Raw genomic sequence first — 17,197 nt, 5'->3', positions numbered from 1 at the left:
TAAGCATCCCTGTTTCCAACAGATGTTCCAGAAATGTATTGTCCATCCAGCCACATTATGGATCTATGATGGAAGGTAGTGAGAATGTTATGCTCACTATACAAATTCCAGGTGGGATTGTTGCAACCAAAAAGGATTATTCATTTTATTTTGATATATTTCCACTAATTTATGGCAACAAACCTGATGGTCTTTAGAGATGTCCCAAATTCTTTCCCACAAGCTCCAAAACGTGCATCAGAATTTGCATCTTCAGTGCCTGAAAGACTGGTCATGAGCAACTGGTCCTCAGGCTCTTTGATTCCATGCACCACAAATAAGCACATACGCTACATGGCTGAATTTTCTGCATTGCATTTCTTGTCCTGATCCTTCCTTTCTCTTCTATACTTTTAGTCTTTCCTATAAACCCTCCAGATTTGCATTACATGCTTCACTGGGCAGATTTTTTGGGGGTCTTTATTTCAATAAGTACATTTTTGTATGCATTGCTGGTCATCCGCATCGCTACCATCATTATCAATGCAAGCTGGACTCCTGTTGACTGTCTATATTCAGGAACATTATTCTTCACCGCTTCCTGTAATGTGTTTTTCAATGTCCCAGTCCTGTTACATTCTAAATTACACAAAGCTAATGCTTGAATTACATTTCCCCAAATATCAAAATAACCATTAGAATGATGAACTTTCCTTGTAACACAGGATGCATTGTCAAAATATGTTCATAGGGTAAAGTGGCTATGCTACCCATAGCTCTCTACCTGTCTCATTTCTCATGGGCTTTTTCGAAGTTTACTCAGCTGTGCAAGCAACCCTATCCACATGACATACCATTATTTACAATGACAATTGAATCTGCTTCTAGAACATATTTATATTAAACAGGTCCAGCAAATTTTACCAGTTTTCATGATAATATACCTGTGAGATAAATTAGATACGAAAAGGGTAATTTTATTTTTGTATTCATTTCACCTTTATTATTTTCAAAATAACTAAATAACTGAGAAAGAGTGTTTGATCCAAGGTCACTCAGCTGGCTTCATACCTAAATCACCATTGGAACTTGTAGTCTTCCAGTTTCTAGCCAGTGACTTTAACTACTACACCAATTTGGTCTTGGGTCAGGAATTAGCCAATCTGAATTTACCCTCTACCATGAACTAAGCTAATGGGTTCAAGAAAGCCAAACTTTGGCAGTCTCAGGTTTCTTCTACAGCAGGGGTGTCAAATTTGATTTCATTGAGGGCTGCATCAGGGTTATGTTTGACTTTGGTGGGCCGGGGGCCAGGGTGGTCGCAGCCAGCTTGATGTCACTCGCTTTGGGGGTGCGGGTGGTGGCCTGAGCACTCTGCCAGCCAAAAAGTGATCCCTAAGCTTCATTTTTAGCTGCAACAGCCTCCTGAAAGCCTTCCAAGCTCCATTTTTGCTGGAAGAGACACCATGGGCCAGCCCTTTGCTATTTTCAGGGCCAGATCTAAGTACCCCATGTGTCAGGGTTCCAAATAGCATCCAAAAGTAAATCAGAGTCCAAGGCAAAGTATTACTCAAAGTTCCAATTTATTAAGAGAGCCATGTTGACACATCTTGGAAAACCCAAATCTGAAAGCTTCCCGGTTTTCCCCACCCAGTTGAAACTTCAAGATCTTGCCCCCACACCCACAAGTCCATCACATGGTCCAATCTTCCAATGCCATGCTGGCAGTTCCACCCATCAGGTGCAAGGGTGCAAAGACAAAGGATGACCTTGGCTTTCTATAAATTATTTTGTTATGGCATATATAGCATCTAACTCCATACAATCCCCGCCCTCTCATTTTCCCAAAATAGAAAATGCATAGTAGAATACTAGAAAGTGTGGCAGGCCAAAGATCCAAACAAAAAGATGACTGCAGGCCTGACAGCATGGGCCGGATCTGGCCCCGGGGCCTTGAGTTTGACACCCCTGTTCTACAGCTACCTGGAATATGAGGACATTTACATTGATTCTTTCTATCATGGACATCTTGCTGAATTAGTCTAAAAGCTGGAGGGCAAATGCCACAAAGAGATTTACACTTCCAATTGGCCTCAAGTGAAAAAACAAAATACATGATGAAGTAGGAATCCCTACCTTATATTTAGAAAACAGAAGTATCTGATTAGCAGATTTATTTAACAATTGGCTACAAATGCTAGATTTTAAAAAAAAAACAGAGGCAGGCAATATGAATATCAATGATTGGGCTGTGCAATATTGTCTGAAATTCCTTAATGCTTTTCCTGGGATTATGTGGCTGTCCTTTGAAGCTGCCCTGTGATCCGGGGAAAAAAAGTACATTGAATTTAAGGAATCACCAAAAGGGGCTATATTCATGTTCTATGTGTTCCAAAGACTCTTTTTCACCATTGAAAGTGCTGCACACTTTCTACTAAAAAAATCTGACCCATCTTTTCATATTCTGCATGTTTTTATGAGAGGAAAAGTAAAAGAGAAGATTTTTCCAGAGCAAAATGAACCAACCTCCTCCAATTTAGTACTCTGTAATATTCAGAATTCCCATCCTGGGATTTGTGGATACTACAGCATTAATGTATAGGAAGGTCTGCAGGCTAAGGGAGGCAGATGTCCATACTGACAAATTTCCAGAATAATAATGAGAGATGCAATGGGACCCATAATGCTTGCCTAACATGGCATGTTTCACTTAAAAAACCATTGTTACATTTTGCCACCATTAACATGATTTTCCTGGGAAATATATAGTGTAGTAGTCTTCCCTTTGCTTTCTACATGCTATGCATGTGTGGTTCAAGTGGCTGCCATCACACTGTGTGCTGTTCTTCTGAAGCCGTTCCAACCAATGTGGTCTCCACCTTCAGTTGATACTAATGAGCCAGCTGCCACTCACCAGGCCCGTTGGTCCATGGGAGGTATTTGATTCCCTCCAATCCACCATTACAGCATAAAAGCCATACTGGGTAGGGCTTCCCAGTCCTCCACCCAGGGACGCGCTCTGTGGGGGTTCCAGGCTCCCTCTGTTTTGATCAAAATAGGATCACTTATGATCGCCAATGTCCAATGATGGATATGGCAGAAGAAGAAGAAGAGGAAAGGAGGAGGAAGAGGAGGAGGAGGAGAGGAAGAAGAAGAAGAAGAAGAAGAAACAGCCCATATTGCTCTTCTCTAAAAAGATATTGCCTCATCTTGTTTGAATATTTCTTGAAGTATGATGCCCAGAGCAAAATATAGGGCTGAAAGTGGAATCTAACCAATAGAATTGAGTGGAACTTTCATTTCCTGTGATTGGGCAATTAGTTTTCTAAGCTGCTGCCTACAATTATGCTTAGCTTTTGTACAGTCATGTCACACTGCTGATTTGTAGTCAGCTTGTAATCAGCAGTACTTCCAAGATCCTTTTCATAACTATGATTACCACGCCTGACGTAACCCATTCTATGCCTGTGAACTTGCTTTTTTTTTCAAGTCAAGAACTTTACGTTGAACTCTGCTAAACTTTGTTCTCTTGTTTTCAATCAATTTCTTGAACCCAGCCAGATAGATTTAAATGTTACTCCTGTTAAGGTATTAACTTATCTATCCTTTTTTCTGTTGCCTATAAATCTGATAAATATTCTTTCCAGCCTTGAATTTAAAATGTTGTAAAATGTCAGACTCAGGATTCAATCTTGCAGTGTCTCATTCAGTATCTCCCACAGTTGATGAGAAGCACTTCATAAGCACTCTTTAAGGATGATTTTCCACCTAATTGTCATACCACCCATTCCATATTTAGCTGGCTTGCTAATCAGCCTGCCAAATGCTTTGCTGAAATCAAAGTATATTACATCTCCAGGCTTCACACAATCTACTAAGGAAACACTGACATCTTCTAGGATTTAATTTGATTTGTAGTTCTATAAGTCTGAAGTAAATGATGGGAGCTGTGACCTACTATTATTGAAAGACGCTAGTTGCGAAGAGTGGTCTAAATCTATTTCACAAGAATATCCTGGAAAGGTTTTAAGGAAATACTTTGGATTGAAGTCCTGGGACTTTTAAGAGGTCTCCAGATCCCAACGTTTGTCAGACTACAAAAAATAGCACTCAATTGGTGTGATGGGCTAAATTAAGAGATTTGATTTGAGAAATGTGAAATAAGTATTGTCAATTGTTGGAAGGAAAATCCAACTGGTTCAGATCCAAGCTTGGAGAAAGACACTGGAAACAGGAAGGCTGATTAGAAAGAAAGGTTTATTCATGAAGCAGAACTACCAACCACAGGTAATTCTGAGCAGCTGACAAAATGGAGGTGAGAGTGGGTGGGCTTTATACCTTCTTTGAGCTTTGTATTTGAGCTTCCTGTTCCTGTGCAAGAACACATTCTTTAATATTCTATTGGCTATTGTCAGATTCCTATGGGGTCATGACTGGCTCTATAGGCAAAAGGGGAAATCCAAATCATGTTTGTCTGAGCTAATTTTGTCAACCTTTTATTTGTTGCTTATCTGAGTTTCTGTCTTGATCCACTATTTCTGAATGGATTGCCAAATCTGCATTTGTAAAAGCTGGCCTCCTCAGTTTCTGTTTGGGGCAAGGAAACTGGGGCTGGTTTCTGCCTCCCTTAAGATTCCCCCCCCCCCCATTTCTCCTTTAGGGGAAATATTCTATCCTGCCTTTTTAATATTTCCCAAAATATTTCATTCTTTTAGGAGGTGGGAGGGCTTCCCACAGTACGAGATAAGAACTTTTGCAATCAAATGATATTGTGATCAGGAGCTAGCAGTTTAACTAAAATCTAAATACTGTATGTTCATTGTTTCTGTGGATGTGAAACTTCCATTTTGGAGCCCTTCAGAAGACTAGCCTCTCTGTCTCTCATCCTTTTGAACTGACTTTAAAATTCACCCAGACTGAACCAAATTATTTCCCAATCTTTGTGACTTCCAAATCACAATGAGGATGCGTGTTTTTATATATTTGCAAGTACTATATTCAGACATGCCAATCCATTAGTGTTTGCTCTTTTTGGCTACAGTAATAACTAAGGATAAAGAGGAGTTTCCACTGAGTAATCAGCAGCTGTCCAGGAACTAATTGCGAGGCTCACATCCTTTTTCCCTTTTTGGGAACCATGTTCCCTTCAAAATGTTAGCAAGTAAACATTTAGGTCTCTTTTTAAAATCAAGATGCCTCTAGCTGGACAACAGTTGGGAGATAGTGCATGGCTACCAAGATTGGCTGTTGAAAGTAATGCACACATTTTTGTGGTATGGGAAACATAGAATACATGGTTACTTTCAGAGACACTATGTAAGAAAAGGTTTATACACAATATGGGGAAAAGTGGTGGTGGGGGGAAGCACTATAGGGAAATACCAATGTTGCTTTCAACAGTGGAAGCTCTGACACACCCGAATATTAGTAATATGAAAAAGGTTATTAGATACAAAGATTCAGCTCGTCTATTGCCAATTAGATCAATGTCAGATTTGCTTGGCTACTATGATATGTACAGGAAGAGTTGCAAGAGAAGAAAGATAACAGACCTGCAAATGGTCAAAAACAGCTCGGATCAATCTTGGGTGAATGTTATTCTGCCATCAGAAAGGAAGAAAACTTAGGTTGTATGGAAGTTTCCTTCTTGAGTTTCATGTCATACATCTCACCTCAGTTGTAGCCGGAGCTATGAATAAATATATATTCTTAAGTGTATGTGATTGTGAGGGAAAACATTGTATGATTTCATGAAGTGTGAGAGACAATGTTATTTCTCACAGTGATCCCATTGCACATTTCAGTTGCATTTCTATAGCATTTCTGCTGTAGCCTACATATATTCCAACTCCCTTTATTGGAAGCCTACAGTACCAGCTTGGCATCCTGATATCTGCAGGATTGTATTGGATCAACTGATTATAGAAAATGTGAGCAAATTTATCGATCCCGCGTTTTGAGGAAGTTCAGGGAGTTAAAGCGAGAAGATGCTGGCAGCACCAATGCTGCAGAACAATCTCCAGTAAAGAACAAATTAGTCTCTCCTTTTTCGATGTTCTAGATAAATAGAATGATTTCAAAAATTCTTCCTCTAATTTTATCACTTCACTTTTAACTACTTTTCAACTTGTTTGGTTTGGTTGGTGCGGTTTTAATGAAAGTTTGTATTATTTTAATTGGCTTTTATATTTTATGTAAATTATCGAAGGTCTTTCAAGTGCAGTCAAATAGAAATGTGTAAAGTACATTAATAAAGTAAGCAAGCAAGCTGATAAGTTATGCTAAAATAACCTTTCGGTTTAAGTTCAGAATGCATATCATTAGCTATTCCTTCCTACTCTTTCTTACTGGATGTCGTCATCCCGCAGATATACCCAAGATTCTCTTTAATATCAGAAACCTAACAGAGTTCTTGTTTTTAAACTGGGGAAAAACTAAATGGAAACCTTAAAAAACACAAATTTCAGTTAAAAGAGACAAAAACCTCACAATTTCCTTTTTCTCTTTACATATACTTGTTTTTGGATTGGATGTTTATTAATCTGCCAATTTACTGCTCAGTCTAACTGATTTAAGACAATGCATAAAAACTCAAATAACATTTAAAAACTCCTGATCTGAAATATCCAAATTGCTACAATTCAGATATAAAATGTAACTCCCACGTAAAGCAATAAAAAATTATAGAGTAATTTTTAAAGAATAAAAGAAGAGGTTCTTAATTTCCATTGGGCTGTAAAGCATTTAGTATGAAGTTAGTATTTCAGTTTCTAGTCATTCCAAGCAATTTTCCAATTTGAGTATCATGACATTTATTGGCACTTGAAACTGATCAGATCATAGAATCGTAGAATTGGAAGGGACTTAACAAGTCAACAAATCAGCCCTCTGAGTACAGGTAGTCTTTGACTTATAACACTTCATTTAGTGACTGTTCGAAGTTACAATGGCACTGAAAAAAATGACTTGCGACCATTTTTCACACTTACGACCATTGCAGCATCCCCATGATCTTGTGATTTATATTTGGATACTTGACAACTGACTCACATTTATGACGGTTGCAGTGTTGGGTGTGTGGGTGTCATATGATCACATTTTGCAACCTCCTGACAGGGAAAGTCAATGGGGAGATAAGATTCACTTAACAACCATGTTACTTAACAACTGCAGTGATTCAGTTAACAAATATGACAAGAAAAGTCTTAAAAAGGGACAAAACTCACTTAGCAAATTTCTTACTTAACAATATAATTTTTGGGCTCGATTGTGGCTGTAAGTCAAGGACTATCTGTACTTTAGAATTCACTACACCATCCCCATCAGACAACTATCCAGTTTTTGTTTGAAAACCTCCAGTGAGGAGGAAAAACCCCAATCCCTGAAGTTGTTTCCATCCTCTACCCCAGGGGTGTCCAAACTTGGGAACTTTAAGACTTGTGGACTTCAACTCCCAGAATTCCCCAGCCAGGCTGGCTGGGGAATTCTGGGAGCTGAAGTCCACAAGTCTTAAAGTTCCCAAGTTTGGACACCCCTGCTCTACCCAATCATCACCATCTTTGATTTGAAAGAACATTTACTGTGCTTTTAAAAAAAGCTCCTTGGCATTAGAACTTTACCTTGTTATTGCACAAATCTTTTCTTTAGCTATTCTCAATGAGATTCACGTGTGATTCATGGTACTTTTAAAACGCGTGTCCTTATTAAGCATCCTGTATAAGTAATGAATGGATTTCATACTATTGAAATAATGGGGAAGTTCACTTGGTTGCTTAACATTTAAGCCTGGGAGAAATGGGAAGGCCGAGGTGTTTTTTCTTCTTCTTCTCCTTTTAGTAAGCCAATGATTCCACCAGCATTTCTAAAACCATGGCTAAAAATAACATTTCTGGTGGCCAAAACTGTTAATTGGGTTTTGCTGAAGAATCTGTGAGGGCCTCTTTAATGAAGAGGACTATAATTCTCAACCGAACCAGTGCTGTATAAAATATCCAGTTTATGAGCTTCTGGGATTAAATTTTCCCCTTCAAACTAAAAGTCAATACTTGCATAGCCTACCTTCTGCCTTTGTTATGAAGCAAAATAACTTTGGATTCTTTTTATATATAATGAACCACATATGTCAAGGACTTAGGCATAGTATTGGAGAAAAGCACCCTAAGTACAAAATATTGGCAGGTTGTTGGAATAGAAATAGCTTGGTGTTCCAGAAACTCAAGATCAACTTTTGTACTTGCTCATCAGCTTTAGACATTCAGATGACTGTCCTAGAGCCAGGGGTGTCTAATCTGGCAGCCCATGGGCCAGATGTGTCACGCACAGGCCACGGCCACTCCAGCTCTGCAAAGGGAAAACCCGTCACGATACATCATGACGGAGCGTGACAGTGCAAGTTTGACACCCATGTCCCAGTGGTGGGATTCAATTTTTTTTTACTACTGGTTCAGTGGGCATGTCTTGGTGGGTGTGGCATGTCTTCATGGGTGTGGCTTGGTGGGCGTGGCAGGGGAAGGATACCATAAAATCCCCATTCCCTCCCGATCAGCTGGGACTCAGGAGGCAGAGAATAGATGGGTGTGGGGCCAGTCAGAGGTGGCATTTAACGGTTCTCTGAACTACTCAAAAATTCTGCTAATGGTTCTCCAGAACTGGACAGAACTTACTGAATAACACCTCTGCCATCTTAGATTATCTTAGATAATCTTCACATTAAGACAAAATTTTGTGGTCTCCCAACACATTGAATTAAACAACATAGGAACAATTTAGCACTTTCATTCACTCTCTCACATGTCTTTTTTGAAAATCCAGGTGGTCTAGAAACACGTTTCATCCCTAAAACATTCATGTGTGTGTGACTGTTGGGTATTAAAGAGTTGGGGACATTGCATTTTAATAGAACCTATGGCTATATCCATCCTTCTATTGGTTAAGAAACATCTTTCATTACCTTCTAGGTAAAGGTAAAGACTCCTTCAGGTTTCGCTCAGTGCCTACTGATTTGAATGACACATCCATGGTTTTCTTGGCATCAATATGGAAATTTGTCTGGGACTTAATTATTTTTAAATTTCCCAATATAATCTACATCCCCATTATTATTTAAAGATCTTCCATCCAAATACTAACTAGGCCCACTCCTGCTTGGCTTGAATCCAGGGGCTGCATGGAAATACGAGGATAAGCAAGATGACAGAAGAAGTCAGGAATGCCAAAGGATGGGCAGTTTCTTCAAATTTGCTAAACAGAGTAGTGGCATTAGTGAAGCTGCCCCAATTAGACCTTAATTCTCTCAGTTCTGAAATCTAGAAAGGGGGATGGCAAATCCAAGGAGCACTTGGTTTCGGAGTATTCATCTTTAAAATTGTAAAAACCCATCAAACTAGTTCTCAGCACCTGGATTCTGAAAAGAAAGTTTGCAAAGGATACAAAATATTCTTACTTTCCTCTTCTCTAAGACTTCCTGATCCCCACCATCCCCGAGCAGATACCATTCACTGTAAATTCTTCCCTGAACATTCGTTTCACTTCTCCCTCCCTGTCGTTCTCCACCTCGAAAAATGCTTCTCCTCCTCCAAAATTGCAAATTGAAGATCTCATTAGTGCCCAGGTCCCGGTGTCACCTGGAGGATTTGGAATCCGCTGGTCTTGCCTCTTTGCGCCTCTCTTCCCTCCCCACCCTATTGCGTAGCAGGGGAGGGGGCAATCGCCTCTCCTCAGACCCCTCCCACACCCTACTTCTTAAGCACCAGGGTCCGAGTGGTCTTAAAGCAGCAGGCAGGCTGCGGAGGCAGGAGCAAAGTGGGGCGCTAAGTCCTTGAGGCAGACAGGGGCGCAGGGGGCGCAGGATGGCCGCGGGAAGAAGGATGGGAAACGGGCAGCCCAAGGGCACATTCGCGCTCCTGAAGACTAGAGCTAGAGAAAAGAGATACAGGCGGCTGAGTGGCTGGATCCCAGCCCAGGGCGCCTGCACATCTCCGGCGGGGTACCAAAGCCATTCCGCTGACTAGCTCTTCCTGCTGAGAGATCCGACCCCGGTTCCAGGTAGGGCACTACTAGTAGCCTTTGGCGCACCCGAGCCGACGATCTCAGCTCGGGAGTAATTTCAGGGCGACCATCCGGACGTGGGATAATTCTGCCGGTCCTTCTCGGCCCATGTGATTCTGGAGAAGGGGAAACGCGGAAAGATCCGCGGCGGACGGAGTATCCCTCTTGCAGACAACCGGCGATTTAAAAACAAAAAACGCACCAACGCGCTTCTTCCGCCCCTCCTCTTTCCCCTCCAAACCGGGACAGTTGGCCGGGCAGAAATGGCAAGGTGGCCTTAATCGGAACCACCTGTCCCTCCCGGGGACTGGCCGAGAGCCGAGGCGCCAAGTTGCTGAAGGGTTCAGGCAGGGTCAGAAGGGAGGGAGGACAACTGCCGCTCGCTCTGGCAGCTTTACTCTCGAAGTTGATGGTGGTGGTGATTATTATTATTACTTCCCACTGTCCCGCTTGCCTTCTCCACCCCGGCCGCCGAAATGGATGGTTGGGAGAGCGATGAAGGGTGAGGGAAGGAGACACTTGCTGGAATCCAGAGCACGCCGCCCGCTGGATGCTTCCCGAGAGCTACTCTCGACGGGTCCTTTTTCTCTCCCCTCCCCGCCCGTCCGCCTGCCTGCTTGCCTCGGGAGGTTGCCCAGTTTGGCTCGCCCTCCCCTCTTTTCCTTTCCGGCAATCGGGAGCCGTTCGCTAAGGCAGCCGACCTCCCCCCCCCTCCCTCAGGATGTGCCGCTGACAAGCAGCCAAGCAGCCGCGACCAGCCCTGCGCGCCACTCGTCCGCCTCCGTGGTACCGGGGGGGGGGGGGGGGGGGAGAGGAAAAAGGACGACTTGAAGGAGTTTGGGGTCACGCCAGCCAGCCCGGGAAGTTGCTGCAAAACGTGCAGGGGCCGGGGTGTCCCCCCTCTTCCCCCTGCGCCCCGGATCACCTTCCCTCGCAACTCTCAGCCCAGCCCTGCCTTGGAGCGCAGGGGATGCAGCCCGCCGCGCCAGTTACCCTCTAGTAAGTAACCCCGGTTTGTTTACTTCTTCCGCCGCCGCGTTTTTCTGATAGGAACCTGGAAGGCGCGAATTCGGCCGCCTCGCCAATGTCACGGCTTGGCGCTCTCCGTTGCCCTCGAAGAGCCGAGGCTCTGGCGCTTAGCGCTTCCTCTTAAGTCCTGCCCACCCCCAATCCCCCCCTCCCGCTCCAAGGATGAACTTTTGCTTTTATTTTTCCTCAAAGCACCTCAGAAGCTTTCACGGTATCTTTCCCTCCCCCCCCTCTCCTCTCCCTCGGGCTCAGCTCCTGGGGAGTGGGGGGGGGGTTCACCCTTTGGATCGCCTTGAGGACACTGCGCTGAAACTCAGCCGGGAAAGAAGCGAGCGGGGCTTTAAATAGCATACAACAGTATTTAAAAAAAACCCACAAAAAGCCCCACCACCCCATCCGCCCTCGGTCCCCCCCCCTCTCTCTAATCGCTGGATGTTTCTATATCCTATCTCTTCGCTCACCTTGAATAATAATATCGCAGGAGGCACAAGATTTCCCCAGTTTCCCTTTATTTTGGGATAGCCCCTCTGCGACCATTTCAAGCTATTTTATTTTGCTTCTCCTTCGCTGCGTCCCGGTGACTAATATCCCCCCGCCTCACTTCTCCCACTTCCATGTTGCTGGCCGCCGTTTCCAAACGCTTAAGTGTCCCCCACCTCTGTTTCACACACATCCCGACCTCAACAGTTGCTGCGGGAAGAAGGGAAAGTTATAAAATAATAACACTGTGACTGATACTATCGCAACTAGTGATATGCGGAGGTACATTGTAGTACGGCGCCGAAAAGAAAAAGCGGACGGCGGGAAAGGAGATTCGGAGGCTAGAGACTTTCAGATGGGCGGAGAGGGAGCTGGACAAAACCGAGAGGACGAGGAGCAGCGGTAGGGAAAACGGGGGCGAGAGCAGGATAAAGAGAAAGAAAAAGAGAGAGGGAGGGAGGGAGAAATAGATAAATATGAAAAGCTAGGTTCTTCCCTCCCTCCTCCCTCCCTCTCTCCCCCTCCCCTGCCCTTCCTTCCTTCCTTCCTTTCTTCCTTCCTTCCTTCCCGTTTTCAGTGCATGGAAATTTGCACCAGCAGCCTAAATTGTTTCTGCAAAGTCTCGGTGTAGGGGTTGATGTGAAAATGTATGCTGCCAGATTCCTTCCTTCACTTTTGAAGTATTTTGTGGACGCTTTGCTCTTTGAAGGGGCATTGGGGAAGGTGAGAGTGAAGGAAGCAAGGAGAAGTGGGCACATCCTTTAAGTTGCCAAGGGTTGAAGTGAAAATAAAGAGCAAAGGAGCCCAACGTAATTGGTTAAATAAATTGTTAGATCTGGGCAACGAGAGACAGACTGCGGACACGACGTGACTTAACAGCTCTTTATTAGTAATAGTAGTGATCCAGCTTACTCTGTGGTCGGAGGGTTCCCCTTTTATAGGGATGAAGCACGCCCATTGACCAATCAGAGGAATACCTGTTTCCCGCTGTAGGAGCGGACCTGAGGGAAGACTTATCCCGATATATGCTAATATCTAACACCCCTCCCCTCCTAGATGGGACGTTGCGGTAGGTGACATAGTCCTTTAGGTAGGTGGGTGTTTGTCTTGCTCGGGAGGAACGTCGGAGTTCAGGTTGTGTTGAAGTACTTGCAGGATTGGTTTCCTGTTGGGTTGAAGTAGTTGCAGGATCGGGTGTTTTTTCTGTTTCTGGAGGTCTTGCGTTTTCGATGCTCTTTTCCCTGGTATCTTGTTCGGCTGCGATGACGGGGGTTTGCTCAGCGGTTGTGATGACGGGGGGTTGCTCAGCTGCGTGCGTGATGTCCTGTCCCCCGCTTAGCTCGCCGGTGTCGTCGTTTCCTGGGATGAAGTTTCCCTGCGGTTGTCTTTCTGTGGACAGGAAACTTTCGCCCTCATCCCTTAAGTTGGAGTGTGCTAGGCGACCTCGAAGCTGATCGATGTGCCTTCTCCAATTCCGCCCATCTTCAAGCTCTAACAAATACGATCGAGGGCCCATGATGCCAATGACCCTTGCCGGTATCCACAATGTCCCCCCTGTGTAATTTTGAGCATAAACAGTGTCTCCTTCTCTAAAAGATCTGACCTTACTTGTAGAGTCTGGGGGAGCCGAGGTAGAATAATTCGGGTGGAGCCTGTCCAGGTGAGACCGTAGGCGGCGACCCATTAGTAGTTCAGCGGGGCTTCTACCCGTCGTTGCGCTCGGGGTAATGTGTTGAATGAGGAGGTAATGGTCAATGCGTGTTTGCCAATCCCCCGGGCCCATCCTGGCGAGGGCCTCTTTCGCGAACCGCACCATTCTTTCTGCCTGACCATTGGACGCTGGATGGAAAGGCGCGATGAGGGCGTGTCTGATTCCCAACCCTGCTAAAAATGTTTCGAACTGCATGGCCGTGAATTGGGGCCCGTTGTCCGATACTAACAGATCTGGTAGACCATGGGTGGCGAAAAGCCGCCTAAGAACCTTTATAACTGCCTCTGCCGTGGTTGATGTCATTAGGACTACATCCAACCATTTAGAATAAGCATCTACAACTATGAGGAAGGTTTGACCCTGGAATGGCCCTGCAAAATCAATATGAATGCGTGACCAGGGTGCCTTGGGTTTCTCCCATTCTGTGGCGGGCGCTTCCGGGGGTGCTGGTCTCGACTCCTGGCATGGATCGCAAGTGGCCACCCACTCCTCTATTTCTTTGTCCATATTGGGCCACCACACATAACTTCTCGCTAACGCTTTCATTCTCACGATCCCCGGATGCCCCATATGTAAAGCATTCAATACCTTTTTTCGTAGCGCAAAAGGAATAACAACTCGATCCCCCCACAACAAACATCCCTGTAACACGGAGAGTTCGTCCCGTTTAGACCAAAACATTTTGAATTCCGGGCCCACATTTCCCTTTGGCCACCCCCTCCATACCCAAGTTTGCACTTGTTTTATTAAATTGTCCTTCGAGGAGAACCTTGCAACGTCGTAAGAAGAAACCGGTCCCGAATCCAAACAGTCAATGAGCAATACCGGTACTTCTGGAGTGGGGTCTGGCAAAATGTCTGGTAATGGGCAACGGCTGAGCGCATCTGCGTGCCCTAGAGTGGAGCCCGGTCGATGAATTAACTTGTAAGAGTACGCAGCCAGGAAAACAGTCCACCTGGTCATACGTGGAGAAAGGGAGACCGGAGTGGGGCGATTTCCCGCCAAAAGTCCTAACAGCGGTTTGTGATCAGTAATGAGTTCAAAATCGCGGCCGTAGAGGTATTCATGGAAACGTTTCACACCTGCAACGGCAGCCAATGCTTCTCTGTCCATTTGGCTGTAGTTCCTTTCGGCCGATGAAAGAGTTCTGGAGTAGAAAGCAATGGGTGCTTCTTTCCCGTCGGGCATCCTGTGGCTGAGGACTGCTCCAACCCCGAACGGCGATGCGTCGCAGGTCAATACCAGCGGGAGGGTCTGACTGTATTGTACAAGTAGTGAGTCAGTGGTGAGCAGGCGCTTTACCCCGGCGAATGCTGCAGCTTCGGCTCGTCCCCATCTCCATGGTGCGTTCCTCTGGAGTAGACGGTGTAGTGGCTCAGCAACGGTCGCCTTCTGTCTCAGAAAAACGCTGTAGAAATTAAGTAGTCCGAGGAAGGCCTGCAACTCGGTTTGATTTCGTGGTGTGGGGGCGTCCTGGATCGCCTTAATTTTCTTTTCAGTGGGGTGAATTCCCTGACCATCAATTCTATAACCCAGGAATTCTACGCTAGGCACGTTAATTTGGCATTTTTCTTTTTTCAGGCGGAGGCCCTTCTCTCTGATTCTGGCCAAAACAGATCTGACTCTTTTGTTTAGTTGCTCCTCGTTTGCAGCGGACACCAAGATATCGTCAAAATATGGGACGACTCCCGGTATCCCTTGCAACAGTCGTTCCATGACGCTCTGGAACAATCCTGGAGCAATACTTACGCCGAATTGTAGCCGGTTGCATTTAAACGCTCCTCTGTGCGTCACTATAGTCTGGGCCTCCGCTGTGGCGCTATCTACTGGCAGTTGCTGGTAAGCTTGTGCCATATCTAACTTAGCGAAAACCTTTCCTGGCCCCAATGAGTGCAATAGGTGCTGTACTACGGGCACCGGATATGCGCTCTGTTGTAGCGCGACATTAATTGTGCATTTATAGTCTGCGCACAAGCGGACTGATCCGTCTGACTTAACTGGGGTCACGATAGGTGTCTCCCAACGCGCGTGATCTACCGGCTCAAGGATTCCTTGTTCCACTAACTTATCTATCTCTTTATCTATTTTTGGGCGGAGTGCAAAAGGCACTCGTCTCGGTTTAAGCCGGATTGGCGCCACATTTGGATCTAAATTGAACGATATTGGTTTGCCCACATACTTACCAAGACCGGAGCTGAACACATCCTCGAACTCCTTAAAGATCTTTTCAGCGCTGCTGTTTCTCACGGCGTTGATTCCGGTGACTTCTAATCCCAGGGCTTCAAACCAATCAAGCCCCAGGAGGTTCTGCAATGGCGCGCTGGAGATGGTCACGGGCAGCTGGGCTTCGATGTCCTTAAACTGGATGTGGAATGTGCCTTGGCCCACGATGGGGACTTGGTTCCCCTGGTAGTCTCGTAGCAGGACGTCAGGAGCGCGCAGTTGGCTCTTTCTGAGGCTGGGAATGGCCTGTTTCATGGATGCCCATGAAATGATCGTCAGGGTTGATCCTGTGTCAACCTCCAGCTCGCAGGGTGAGCCCTCCAAGAGGACTGTGACTTTCAGCCTTTTGGGCCGCTTAGGGCGGACCTGATGTATCGTGGTGAGATACGTTCGCAACTCCTCTCTCTGGGTCAACTCTATCTCATCGTCTATATCCTGAAAATACTCTCGTTGAGCGTCTTGGTAGAACGCTCTTTCGGCTCTCTGTGTGAATTCTCTCTGGGGATACGCTCGCTCACTTTCTTGTGAGTAATCTCTCTGGGAATACGCTCGTTCAGCTCTTTGGGGAGTTTCTCTCTGGGTAAACACTTGTGGATTTTTCTCTGGGCGCCCTTTTTGATTTCGCCAAGCCCCTGGGTTGGGCTTCTGTTGGCGGTACATGGGTGGCTGCCGTGAGGCAGGGACTCCGCTCCGGCACACTCGTGCGATGTGCCCAAGTTTGTTGCAGTGCGAACAAACAACGTTCCTGAACCTGCAAGTAGACCTGGGGTGATTCCCTCCGCAGCTTGCGCAGGGCGGCAAACGGGATCCGGGTTTCCCCCCAGGCCTCCAGTGACTGCTCTGCATTAGGTGACTGTCCTCGAACTCGGGATCCACGTAGTCGGGGCTTGCGTCTTCGTAGTGGACTCTGGTTTGTCTCGGTGCTGGCTGGGTTTCGTTGACCCTTCGTTGTATGGTCACTGCTGATTTCTCCGCTGATTCCGACGCTCTTGCTTTGTTCAATGCTGACTGTAGGGTTAGATTCGGGTTGGCTAACAGTTTCTTTTGCAACGAAATGTCTCTTACCCCACAGATGAATTGCTCTAAGATATGCTCTTCCAAATCCCTGTATTCACAGTGGGCTGCTATTCTTCGTAGAGCTGCAACAAATTGGTTAATGGATTCTCCCGCCTTTTGAGTCCTCATGTTGAACTCTTTGCGGCTGACATGGCGGGACGGTTTTGGCGCGTAATGTGTTTCCAAGGCTTGTTTCAGCGTCGCCCATGGTACTGCTTGTATTGGAGTAGGCGCGGTGAGGTCTCTGGCCGTATTGAAGACTTCCTTTCCGCAGTAGCCGAGGAAGATATTTTTCTTTCTTGCATCGGTGATCCCCGTGTACTCATTTGCTTCGAGGAAACACTCGAAGCGAATCATGAAGGCTTCCCATTCGTCGGTTGCTGGGTCGAAAGGAGCGGGGGGAGCATGCATCGCCATCTTCTCAGTTTGAATTTGCCGCGCTGCGGTGATCTGAGATGGCTGCCGGAATTTCTGCCGAATTCCTGGGCTGGATCAAATCCGGAGATTCTTGAAGTAGCGTTCTTCGTCCTATCTGTCTCTCAATCCCATCCTCGTCGCCAATGTTAGATCTGGGCAACGAGAGACAGACTGCGGACACGACGTGACTTAACAGCTCTTTATTAGTAATAGTAGTGATCCAGCTTACTCTGTGGTCGGGGGGTTCCCCTTTTA

The 17,197-nt window shown here is 45.6% G+C and overlaps 1 protein-coding gene across 1 annotated transcript in view; it reads left to right on the top strand.

The window, feature by feature from the left end:
- The first annotated feature begins 10,900 nt into the window (after window positions 1–10,900).
- Window positions 10,901–17,197, top strand: part of GRIN2C (glutamate ionotropic receptor NMDA type subunit 2C) — a 110,955-nt gene continuing 104,658 nt past the window's right edge. The window contains exon 1 of the mRNA XM_081934833.1: window positions 10,901–11,025. The gene's annotated coding sequence lies outside the window, so the exon portion shown is untranslated. The remainder of the gene's footprint in view (window positions 11,026–17,197) is intronic.

Source organism: Natrix helvetica, assembly GCF_964273705.1.
Source record: "Natrix helvetica genome assembly, chromosome: 1".
NCBI lineage: Eukaryota > Metazoa > Chordata > Lepidosauria > Squamata > Natricidae > Natrix > Natrix helvetica.
This window is presented reverse-complemented; position numbering and strand designations above follow the sequence as displayed.